Source organism: Thalassophryne amazonica, chromosome 12, assembly GCF_902500255.1.
Source record: "Thalassophryne amazonica chromosome 12, fThaAma1.1, whole genome shotgun sequence".
Taxonomy (NCBI): Eukaryota; Metazoa; Chordata; class Actinopteri; order Batrachoidiformes; family Batrachoididae; genus Thalassophryne; species Thalassophryne amazonica.
In genome coordinates this window covers 15,790,598-15,803,493 of record NC_047114.1, presented here as the reverse complement: position 1 = coordinate 15,803,493, position 12,896 = coordinate 15,790,598, and the positions used below count along the sequence as shown (strand labels likewise).

The 12,896-nt window shown below is 40.1% G+C and overlaps 1 long non-coding RNA gene and 2 pseudogenes across 1 annotated transcript in view; 2 read left to right on the top strand and 1 right to left on the bottom strand.

Moving 5' to 3' along the window:
• LOC117522621 overlaps positions 1-10,277 on the bottom strand; it is a 14,771-nt gene extending 4,494 nt beyond the window's left edge. The window contains exons 1-2 of the long non-coding RNA XR_004564261.1: positions 10,267-10,277; positions 1,003-1,009 (exon numbers count right to left, since the gene is read on the bottom strand). This is a non-coding gene — a long non-coding RNA (uncharacterized LOC117522621). The remainder of the gene's footprint in view (positions 1-1,002; positions 1,010-10,266) is intronic.
• LOC117522727 lies at positions 7,707-7,829 on the top strand (annotated as a pseudogene).
• A 1,978-nt stretch (positions 10,278-12,255) lies between the features above and the next one.
• LOC117522726 lies at positions 12,256-12,435 on the top strand (annotated as a pseudogene).
• Positions 12,436-12,896: the final 461 nt, after the last annotated feature.

Here is a 12,896-nt window from a genome sequence, read left to right as displayed (position 1 = left end):
GAATTCTAAATAAATGAGAAAAAAAGCACGAGTCGTAGCTGCTGCAAAAAAACGCGGATGAAAAGCTCACAGCTCGCTTAAAGTGGGCAGTTCAGTCGAACCCCGACCCCCCCACCGCCCACGGACCAAGTTTAATGCTGCTGTCGACCCACAATGCAAAAATAATAGTAACGCACAGTGACTTGGAGAAGTAACTTTAATCTGATTACTGATTTGGATTAACGCGTTGGATTACTCGTTACTAAAAAAAGTGGTCAGATTAGAGTAACGCGTTACTAAGTAGTTACTAAGGGTTTTGTCAAACCTGCTTTTCAAATTCTGTTGTTCCATCAGAGTGGCATCAGTCAATAATATAACCTATACCTAAATCTTCAAAGGCTGACCCAAGAGAACCACTCAACTATAGAGGTATCAGTTTGCTGAGTACAGTCTACAAACTCTATTCAGGTGTCCTCAACAACAGACTGAATCAGTACATTGAAGCACATAATATTTGAGCAGATGATCAAAATGGCTTTAGAAAAGGTAGGGCTTGCATTGACCCTACCTTTTGTATATGTTCTATCATCAGTGGTAAGGGCCAGACTGTATGAAGGAAAACATATATTTGCCTGTTTTATTGATTTCCAGAACGCTTTTGACTAGGTTAACAGAGACCTGCTGCAGTTTAAACTATTAACATATGACATTTCAGGTAGATTTTATAATGCAGTCAAATCTCTGTATAAGGCCTCAGTTGCATGTGCTCAGGTGAATAATTTGAGGACTGGCTGGTTCCCCACTCCATTTGGAGTAAAACAAGGCGATGTGTTATGTCCTGTGCTATTTGGTTTGCATATAAATGACTTAGTAGATGAAATCAAAGAAGCCAACCTTGATATCTATATTGACAACCTAAACCTAAGTACAGTGGGGCAAAAAAAGTATTTAGTCGGGCCTCTGAGTGTGCAAGTTCTCCTACTTAGAAAGATGAGAGAGGTCTGTAATTTTCAACATAGGTACAGTTCAACTATGAGAGACAAAATGAGGGAAAAAAAAATCCAGGAAATCACATTGTAGGATTTTTAAAGAATTTATTTGTAAATTATGGTGGAAAATAAGTATTTGGTTACCCACATTTCTGGCTCTCACAGACCTGTAACTTCTTATTTAAGGAGTTCTCTGTCTTCCACCTGTTACCTGTATTAATGGCACCTGTTTGAACTCGGCGTCTGACTGAACCCAGAAAGCGGTTCCAAAAACAAAACTATTTTATTTTCCCCTCTTGTGCAATACTCGGTGTACAACATAAAATATGGTTTGTCTGGTGGAGTGAAGGACGGCGCGCTCTCCAGCGCCCAAAGGGATCGAAGCCCGGCGCTTCTGGACTCACATTCACCGCCAAACACCCCCCAGGTGGACACGACAAACTGACTCTGTGAAGGATAGAAGAGGTGAGGTAAGTCAACAGCTACAACTAATATCCTTCAGAGGCACACACTATCAGCAACACATTCAGGTCTGAATTTAAGCTTTATGTAAATGAGCAGCTTCTCACAACAGGTGGAGGATCATCAGTCCGCACGCCACAGCCGTGAGAAGTGAGCTGCACAATTCTCATCAATGTTCAAATATACTGCGTAACAAAATACAAAATTACTATTAACACTTATTCAGACAATCAATCACCTCTGATGTGTGCTGACAGCATGTGTCCCTCACCCGTCCTCCTTCACAGGCACGATGTGTCAAACCCAGGCGCGGTCCTCAGCGTCTCACAAACGAACATCACACGGTCGAGTTCCCGGCAATTCTGCTTGAATCACTCATGGCTTAAATGCAGAACGCCATCTCATTATCTGCTTCAGCTGAAAGTCTTTAAGACTGCACATGAGCATCATCCACAGGTGCTGCGAGTCATTAGGCCTGCACATGAACATCCTCCACAAGTGCAGCCAATAATGTTGATGAGGGTGAAGGATTCTTCTGCCAGCACCTTCTCCACAGACAAAAACCAGTTTGCATACCACCTGGAGAGCAAAGAAAAGAAAACAACACAAAAACATGGCTGGAAGATCACTAAGGGCCCTTGGGCAAGGCCTTTAATCCCCTATTGCTCCCGGTGTGTAGTGAGCAGCACCCTAACATCTGGGTAAATATGAGGCATAATTGAACATAATTGAGGCGCTTTGAACATCTGATGCAGATGGAAAAGCACTATATAAAGGCAGTCCATTTAGGAAGAGTGACTCTACAATAGTCAAGCAGGTTGGTGTGAATAAATCAACTGTGGGAGCAATTGTAAGAAAATGGAAGACATACAAGACCATTGATAATCTCCCTCGAAGTGGGGCTCCACGCAAGATGTCATCCCGTGGGGTCAAAATGATCAGGAGAACGTTGAACAAAAATCCCAGAACTACACGGAAGGACCTGAAAATGACCTGACTGAAAATGACTGAAATCCTGCAGTGACAGGTGTGTCCCCCTGCTTAAGCCATTACGTGTCCAGGCCCGTCTGAAGTTTGCCAGAGAGCATAGGGATGATCCAGAAGAGGATTGGGAGATATCATGTCAAACCAAAATGCTTTTTGTTAAAAAGTCAACTCATTGTGTTTGGAGGAAGACGAATGCTGAGTTGCATCCCAAGAACACCATATCTACTGTGAAGCATGGGGGTGGAAACATCATGCTTGGGGGCTGTTTTTCAGCAAAGGGGACAGGACAACTGATCCGTGTTAAATGAAGAATGAATGTATTGTGAGATTTTATACCAAAAACTCCTTCCATCAGTGAGAGCATTGAAGATGCAACGTGGCTGGGTTTTCCAACATGCCAATGATCCCAAACACACTGCTAAGGCAACGAAGGAGTGGCTTCTTAAAAAGCATTTCAAGGTCCTGCAGTGGCCAAGCCAGTCTCCAGACCTCAACCCCATAGAAAATTTGTTGAGGGAGTTGAAAGTCCCTGTTGCCCAGTGACAGCCCCAAAACATCACTGCTCTAGAGGAGATCTGCATGGAGGAATGGGCCAAAATACCAGCTACAGTGTGTGCAAACCTGGTGAAGACTTACAGAAAACGTTTGACCTCTGTCATTGCCAACAAAGATTATGTTACAAAGTACCGAGTTGAACTTGGGTGGTTGGCTCTCAATGCGGTATTGTATCACTTCCTGTTCCGGAGCACAGCGGTGTTTTGCTGTATCTGTTAGCTGTTTAATCTGCGTAGTTAGATTGATCTAGATAACTAGATAACGATTTGTTTCACAGTGTAATCTTCACGTGCCTTAACTAAAGCACTCCCTCTGCTGAATCACCTTTAAATTATTTACACATTATTCACTTTGTGTATTTTTAGGAATCCGCTAGCTTAGCGCAGCTCCTAGCTGTTAGCCAGTTTAGCATGGTAGCTTCTCCTGTCTCTCCCGCACTTCTCTACTCTGGTTGTGAAATGTTTAGTTATTCCTTGGCCTCCTTTAGCAGTAATGGTACTTGTAATAAGTGTAGCTTATTCGTAGCTTTGGAGGCCAGGCTGGGCGAATTGGAGACTCGGCTCCGCACTTTGGAAAATCCTACAGCTAGCCAGGCCCCTGTAGTCGGTGCGGACCAAGATAGCTTAGCCGCCGTTAGCTGTCCCCCAGCAGATCCTGAGCAGCCAGGAAAGCAGGCCGGCTGGGTGACTGTGAGGAGGAAGCGTAGTCCTAAACACAAGCCCCCTGTACACCACCAACCCGTTCACATCTCTAACTGTTTTTCCCCACTCGGCGACACACCCGCCGAAGAACAAACTCTGGTTAATGGCAACTCTGAGAAATGTGAAGTTAGCGACACCAGCAACCATAGTCAATTGTCTTCCGGGGGCCAGAGCAAGCAACACTAAAGGAAATTTGAAACTGCTGGCTAAGGCTAAGCGTAAATTCGGTAAGATTGTAATTCACGTCGGCAGTAATGACACCCGGTTACGCCAATCGGAGGTCACTAAAATTAACATTGAATCGGTGTGTAACTTTGCACAAACAATGTCGGACTCTGTAGTTTTCTCTGGGCCCCTCCCCAATCGGACCGGGAGTGACATGTTTAGTCGCTTGTTCTCCTTGAATTGCTGGCTGTCTGAGTGATGTCCTAAAAATGAGGTGGGCTTCATAGATAATTGGCAAAGCTTCTGGGGAAAACCTGGTCTTGTTAAGAGAGATGGCATCCATCCCACTTTGGATGGAGCAGCTCTCATTTCTACACTCAACAAAAATATAAACGCAACACTTTTGGTTTTGCTCCCATTTTGGATGAGATGAACTCAAAGATCTAAAACTTTTTCCACATACACAATATCACAATATCTAAATCTGTGATAGTGAGCACTTCTCCTTTGCTGAGATAATTCATCCCACCTCACAGGTGTGCCATATCAAGATGCTGATTACACACCATGATTAGTGCACAGGTGTGCCTTAGACTGCCCACAATAAAAGGCCACTCTGAAAGGTGCAGTTTTATCACACAGCACAATGCCACAGATGTTGCAAGATTTGAGGGAGTGTGCAATTGGCATGCTGACAGCAGGAATGTCAACCAGAGCTGTTGCTCGTGTATTGAATGTTCATTTCTCTACCACAAGCCGTCTCCAAAGGTGTTTCAGAGAATTTGGCAGTACAGCCAACCAGCCTCACAACCACAGACCACGTGTAACCACACCAGCGCAGGACCTCCACATCCAGCATGTTCACCTCCAAGATCGTCTGAGACCAGCCACTCAGACAGCTGCTGAAACAAACGGTTTGCATAACCAAAGAATTTCTGCACAAACTGTCAGAAACCGTCTCAGGGAAGCTCATCTGCATGCTCGTTGTCCTCATCGAGGTCTCGACCTGACTCCAGTTCGTCGTCGTAACCGACTTGAGTGGGCAAATGCTCACATTCGCTGGCGTTTGGCACGTTGGAGAGGTGTTCTCTTCACGGATGAATCCCAGTTCACACTGTCCAGGGCAGATGGCAGACAGCGTGTGTGGCATTGTGTGGGTGAGCGGTTTTCTGATGTCAATGTTGTGGATCGAGTGGCCCATGGTGGCGGTGGGGTTATGGTATGGGCAGGCATCTGTTATGGACGAAGAACACAGGTGCATTTTATTGATGACCCATTGAGCATGTTTGGGATGCTCTGGACCGGCATATACGACAGCGTGTATCAGTTCCTGCCAATATCCAGCAACTTCGCACAGCCATTGAAGAGGAGTGGACCAACATTCCACAGGCCACAATTGACAACCTGATCAACTCTATGCGAAGGAGATGTGCTGCACTGCATGAGGCAAATGGTGGTCACACCAGATACTGTCTGGTATCCCCCCCCCCCCCCAATAATACAAAACTGCACCTTTCAGAGTGGCCTTTTATTGTGGGCAGTCTAAGGCACACCTGTGCACTAATCATGGTGTCTAATCAGCATCTTGGTATGGCACACCTGTGAGGTGGGATGGATTATCTCAGCAAAGGAGAAGTGCTCACTATCACAGATTTAGACTGGTTTGTGAACAATATTTGAGGGAAATGGTGATATTGTGTATGTGGAAAAAGTTTTAGATCTTTGAGTTCATCTCATACAAAATGGAAGCAAAACCAAAAGTGTTGCATTTATATTTTTGTTGAGTATATGTCCAAGTGTGGTGCCCCTTTTTGCAGAGGGACAAAGATACGTTGGATGAAATGGATGAAATGTAATAGAGCTGAGAAACATCTGCAGAGACCCTAATAGCATTATATATCCCAGAGCGTGGCAGTGATATGACATGCTGTCAGCTTTTTATCATCATTCCTTTGAGTCTCATAAATGTCACAAATTGCTCTATGAAAATTAATGATGACAACATACACACAATGCAATGCAACTTACTACACCTTAACTAAAGTGACATGAAATATACAATAACATGGCTAAAATTCTTCTCTATGACCCATGCATAGAACGGGTAACTCAGGCAGTATATAAATAAAGTATGAGAAATTACTAATCCAGTTAATACACTCACCTAAAAAGACCTGCTTTTAGAAAAGAAAAACACTTCTATAAATAAAAGAGTCAAATAGACTAAACCATATTCACTGTTAAATAAATAAAATACCAATGCACACACCGAAATGTGAACAATCACTGGCCACAACTTCAAGTTGGACCAATGCAATGCATTCTGGGTAAAATGTACTAATAAATAAATGTGTCCTTATTCTACAGATTGCAGTGCTTTATGCTACTGCTGTGGTGAACATGTTGAAGTTTCTTAGATCTTGTTAAAATTGTGTTCGTAGGTATTTTTGATGTCTAAATTATGAAACATCATGACACCATAAGTGAGTGGTTGAGTTGTATTATGGGCTTCAAAGTGCTGAGCTTCATAAACTTGGAGAACAGTGATGTTGAAATAATTCCAGAATTTGTTTCCTGCTTGTTCACAAAAAGCTGATAATAATTGAAATTTTTCTGGAGTCTGACTTGTTGTGCATTTCAGTCTTCCACTAACATATCACTCCATAAAAAAAGTTTTAATTTGTTTTATGAAATGATTCCTTAGTTTAAATAACTTTAAGGTATCACTCCATAACAAATACTCTTAAAACACTAAGTTATTTATACTAAAATGAAAAAGGATAGTAAAAAGTTACTTTTTTTATGGAATTATATGAAAATTCAGTAAGGAATATCTTAGAAATTATATATATTATATGTTAATTTGAAGGTTGAAATTCACAAGTCAGACTCCAGAAAAAAAAAAAATTAATGAATAAATTTGATATTACCAGCTTTTTGTAAACATGCAGGAGAAATTTCAGGGATCACTGCAATGCTATGAAGCTCAGCATTTTGAAGCCCATAATACAACCCAACCACTCACTTATGGTGTCATGTTGTCTCATAATTTAGACATCCAAAACACCTACGGACATAATTTTAAGAAGCTCTAAGAAATTTCATCATGTTCACCACAGCAGGAGCATAAAGCACTTCAATCTGCAGAATAAGGACACATTTATTTATCAGTACATTTTACCCAGAATGCATTGGTATGTTAATCATACACATTTAGTCAATCAGCAGTTTCCTGCCAGCTTTTCTCTCTGAGTTTATTTATTGCTGCTGTGTTCCCTCTTTTCCTTATTAGATATTTAAATTCCTCCATTATAAGTGCTGCTCTCAGGCAGTGAACATTGCTGCTCACTCTTTATATTTTGTCATTGTGAAGCCAGTTGATCTGTGTTCGACCTCATGGGCTTCCTCTAAATAGATGACATTAGTGGAAAAATTGTGGAGTCTGTGGGTGGTGAGATGAAGTAATCACAAATACTTTTAGACTGCACTCCTGATCTGAGCCACGAAGAGCAACTATCAATCAGAATTCAACTTGTTGCAGTTGAGGATGCCCCAGAAAAAAGAGCATTTTATGGGGTTCCTTGAGACTCGGAGAGCTCAACATCTCCTTTGGAGACTGTAGGGGGCAGTCTGATGATCATGGTGCAAATATGGAAGGGAAGAGGAAAGAAGTCCAAGTCAGACCTGTAGAAATAAATCAGAGTTGTGTTTGACTGTGTGACGTGTATATAAATAATAATATTTCTGTTTTGTGATGGTTCAATTTGTTTCTTAAACTCGGTTAAATATGTCCGGGGGGGTATTCGGCACCATAACAGAGCGTGGTGTGTCGGTGGTTCTAGTCCCGCGGCAGGAACATCAACAGGTTAAGACTATACTTTCAGAAATCATTTCTATAGTTTTTGACTTGAGAAATGTGTTTCTAAAGTGTTTGGTTTCGCCAACCATGATGAAGAGTTCTGATACTTCTTCCCGACATATTTAACCGAGTTTAAGAAACAAATTGAACCATCACAAAACAGAAATATTATTATTTATATACACGTCACACAGTCAAACACAGCTCTGATTTATTTCTACGGGTCTGACTTGGACTTCCTTCATCTTCCCTTCCATATTTGCACCATGATCATCAGACTGCCCCCTACAGTCTCCAAAGGAGATGTTAAGCTCTCCGAGTCTCAAGGAACCCCATAAAATGCTCTTTTTTTCTGGGGCATCCTCAACTGCAACAAGTTGAATTCTGATTGATAGTTGCTCTTCGTGGCTCAGATCAGGAGTGCAGTCTAAAAGTATTTGTGATTACTTCATCTCACCACCCACAGACTCCACAATTTTTCCACTAATGTCATCTATTTAGAGGAAGCCCATGAGGTCGAACACAGATCAACTGGCTTCACAATGACAAAATGTAAAGAGTGAGCAGCAATGTTCACTGCCTGAGAGCAGCACTTATAATGGAGGAATTTAAATATCTAATAAGGAAAAGAGGGAACACGGCAGCAATAAATAAACTCAGAGAGAAAAGCTGGCAGGAAACTGCTGATTGACTAAATGCGTACGATTAACAAACCAATGCATTCTGGGTAAAATGTACTGATAAATAAATGTGTCCTTATTCTGCAGATTGAAGTGCTTTATGCTCCTGCTGTGGTGAACATGATGAAATTTCTTAGAGCTTCTTAAAATTATGTCCGTAGGTGTTTTGGATGTCTAAATTATGAGACAACATGACACCATAAGTGAGTGGTTGGGTTGTATTATGGGCTTCAAAATGCTGAGTTTCATAACATTTCAGTGATTTCTGAAATTTCTCCTGCATGTTTACAAAAAGCCATTAACGTCAAATTTATTCATTAATTTTTTTTGTCTGGAGTCTGACTTGTGAATTTCAACCTTCAAATTAACATATAATATATGTAATTTCTAAGATATTCCTTAGTATAAATAACTTAGTGTTTTAAGAGTGTTTGTTATGGAGTGATACCTTAGTTTAAAGTTATTTAACCTAAGGAATCATTTCATAAAACAAATTAAAACTTTTTTTATGGAGTGATATGTTAGTGGAAGACTGAAATGCACAAGTCAAACTCCAGAAAAATTTCAATTATTATCAGCTTTTTGTGAACAAGCAGAAAACATTTTTGGAATTATTTCAACATTACTGTTGTCCAGAGTCATGAAGCTCAGCCCTTTGAAGTGTTATATGGCTGGGGGGGCCTGGCTGCCGGTTTGTTTCTGTTTTTTGGTTTTCCTCCCAGGTGGCGTGCGTTTGGGACTGAGTGGCTGTGTTGCTGAGGCTGTCAGGACCTCACCCTGATCACCTGCGACTCGTCAGGACTCACAGCTGTGGTGCATCTGGATGGATTGGAACATGTTGGCATTTAAGACTGGAGTGCACAGTGTGTATTTGCCAGAGACTCGACCTTGTGACCAGACGGGTGAGATCGTCGTCTTGGGAGCCATCTCATCAGCAGCGGATGCTGAGAACGTCCAGGTTTGATGCACAGTCTGTGAAAGAGGAGGGGGTGAGGTCTCACGCTCGTCAGCACACTTCCTGAGGTACGTTAGATTTTGTGACTAACAGTTATACAGTCAGTAAATGTGGTGTCCCTCACACCTTATTGTATTGAGCTGTATGTTAGTCATGTATCAGCTTTCACTGCGGTGGAGTTTTGTGAACTGGATGTTCCATGCCTGCAGGTTGGGAAGCTGATCAGTAATCAAGCCAGGAAGTGTTTGCTGTTTGTACACCTTTAAGTGTTCTGTGTGTAGAGTGTGGACTCACATAATGGTTCCTTCTTTCACAGACTCGGTTGTTGCGGCCACCTGGGGGGTGTCGGCGGGGTCCTTGGGTCCGAAACAACTTCTGGCTCCGGACCGTTAGCGCTGCTGGGAGCGCACCACGCCAGGCCGCACCTTTTGTTGTTATATTATCACTGTTATGTATTAAATTCAGTTAGCCTTTGTACCGTGCTCTGCTTATTTCATACTGGGTCCTTCAAACGCTGGTCGGTTCTCCGAGCTGCGTCCGACACATAACATGAAGCCCATAATACAACTCAACCACTCACTTATGGTGTCATGATGTTTCATAATTTAGACATCAAAAATACCTACGAACATAATTTTAACAAGATCTAAGAAACTTCAACATATTCACCACAGCAGTAGCATAAAGCACTGCAATCTGTAGAATAAGGACACATTTATTTATTAGTACATTTTACCCAGAATGCATTGCATTGGTCCAACTTGAAGTTGTGGCCAGTGATTGTTCACATTTCGGTGTGTGCATTGGTATTTTATTTTTTTAACGGTGAATATGGTTTAGTCTATTTGACTCTTTTATTTATAGAAGTGTTTTTCTTTTCTAAAAGCAGGTCTTTTTAGGTGAGTGTATTAACTGGATTAGTAATTTCTCATACTTTATTTATATACTGCCTGAGTTACCCGTTCTATGCATGGGTCATAGAGAAGAATTTTAACCGTGTTATTGTATATTTCATGTCACTTTAGTTAAGGTGTAGTAAGTTGCATTGCATTGTGTGTATGTTGTCATCATCAATTTTCATAGAGCAATTTGTGACATTTATGAGACTCAAAGGAATGATGATAAAAAGCTGACAGCATGTCATATCACTGCCACGCTCTGGGATATATAATGCTATTAGGGTCTCTGCAGATGTTTCTCAGCTCTATTACATTTCATCCATTTCATCCAACGTATCTTTGTCCCTCTGCAAAAAGGGGAACCACACTTGGACATAATACACAAAAAACACAATAAACAGGCTTGTTGTCAAAACTTACTAATTTGTCAAAAAATATTGCTCCAATCACCTTGCTGTTTTCAAGACTTGAATCGTCTTGAAAAAATTAATAAGTACACCAAAAGGACGAGAGGCTGCTCCCCTTTTATTATATGGATGGTATTTACAAGATGATATTATTAACAATTGATTATGAAGTGTTTGCAAAATTGTCCAAAATTTAATCTTGTTTTCTGAGCTCACTAAGTGAATCCACACTTCTCAGATAATGGATTTTCCACCTTTACCGCCTACATGAATGCAACCTTAAATGTCATTTAAACAACAGATGTAAGCTCCAAAACAAGTTTTTTGTTGTTTGGTTTTTTAACTATCTATCAGTGTTGATTTACTGTCACAGAAACATGTATTGGTTAATTTCCACACACTAAATTCTATGTACACGATGTTAGAACCACTCAGACCATACTCCTTCTTTCATCGCCCCCAAGTGGAAGCAATGAACAGTTGAGATTTGACAAACGTGCTGTTTTTAAGGTGAAGAAGCTTCAACAAAGAATGTTTTTCCTAAGAAAATTGCGTAGTTTTAGTGTTGACACCTACATTTTAGAGTTATTTTATAAGTCTGTACTTCAGAGTGTCTTGTCCTTTGGTCTGGTCTGTGTCTTTGGTAGTATGTGTAAATCAAGATCAAGATCTGACTGACTAAATGCGTACGATTAACAAACCAATGCATTCTGGGTAAAATGTACTGATAAATAAATGTGTCCTTATTCTGCAGATTGAAGTGCTTTATGCTCCTGCTGTGGTGAACATGATGAAATTTCTTAGAGCTTCTTAAAATTATGTCCGTAGGTATTTTTGATGTCTAAATTATGAGACATCATGACATTATGGGCTTCAAAGGGCTGAGCTGCATGATTTTAGAGAACAGTGATGTTGAAATAATTCCAAAATTATTTTCTGCTTGTTCACAAAAAGCTGACAATAATTGAAATTTTTCTGGAGTCTGACTTGTTGTGCATTTCAGTCTTCCACTAACATATCACTCCATAAAAAAATTCCTTAGTTTAAATAACTTTAAACTAAGGTATCACTCCATAACAAACACTCTTAAAACACTAAGTTATTTATACTAAAATGAAAAAGGATAGTAAAAAGTTAAATTTTTTTTATGGAATTATATGAAAATTCAGTAAGGAATAGCTTAGAAATTATATATATTATATGTTAATTTGAAGGTTGAAATTCACAAGTCACAAAAAAATTAATGAATAAATTTGTTAGCGGCTTTTTGTAAACATGCAGGGGAAATGTTATGAAGCTCAGCGTTTTGAAGCCCATAATACAACTCAACCACTCACTTATGGTGTCATGTTGTCTCATAATTTAGACATCCAAAACACCTACGGACATAATTTGGATAATATGGAAGGGAAGAGGAAGGAAGTCCAAGTCAGACCTGTAGAAATAAATCAGAGCTGTGTTTGACTGTGTGACGTGTATATAAATAATAATATTTCTGTTTTGTGATGGTTCAATTTGTTTCTTAAACTCGGTTAAATATGTCGGGGGGTATTCGGCACCATAACAGAGCGTGGTGTGTCGGTGGTTCTAGTCCAGCGGCAGGAACATAAACAGGTTAAGACTATACTTTGAGAGATCATTTATATAGTTTTTGTTTCACCAACCATGATGAAGAATCCTGATACTTCTTCCTGAGCATGAAATGGACAGAAAGAAATGATATTTATCTTTTGTCATTGATGATTGTTCATTGCTTCCAATTGGTGGTGATGAAAGAAGGAGTATGGTCTGAGTGGTTCTAACACTGTGTACATAGAATTTAGTGTGTGGAAATTAACCAATACATGTTTCTGTGACAGCAAATCAACACTGATGTATAGTTAAAAAACCAAACAACAAAAACTTGTTTTGGAGCTTACATCTGTTGTTTAAATGGCATTTAAGGTTGCATTCATGTAGGCGGTAAAGGTGGAAAATCCATTATCTGAGAAGTGTGGATTCACTTAGTGAGCTCAGAAAACAAGATTAAATTTTGGACAATTTTGCAAACACTTCATAATCAATTGTTAATAATATCATCTTGTCAATACCATCCATATATTGAAAGGGGAGCAGCCTCTCTTGTCCTTTTGGTGTACTTATTAATTTTTTCAAGACGATTCATGTCTTGAAAACAGCAAGGTGATTGGACCAATATTTTTTGACAAATTACTAAGTTTTGACAACAAGCCTGTTTATTGTGTTTTTTGTGTATTACA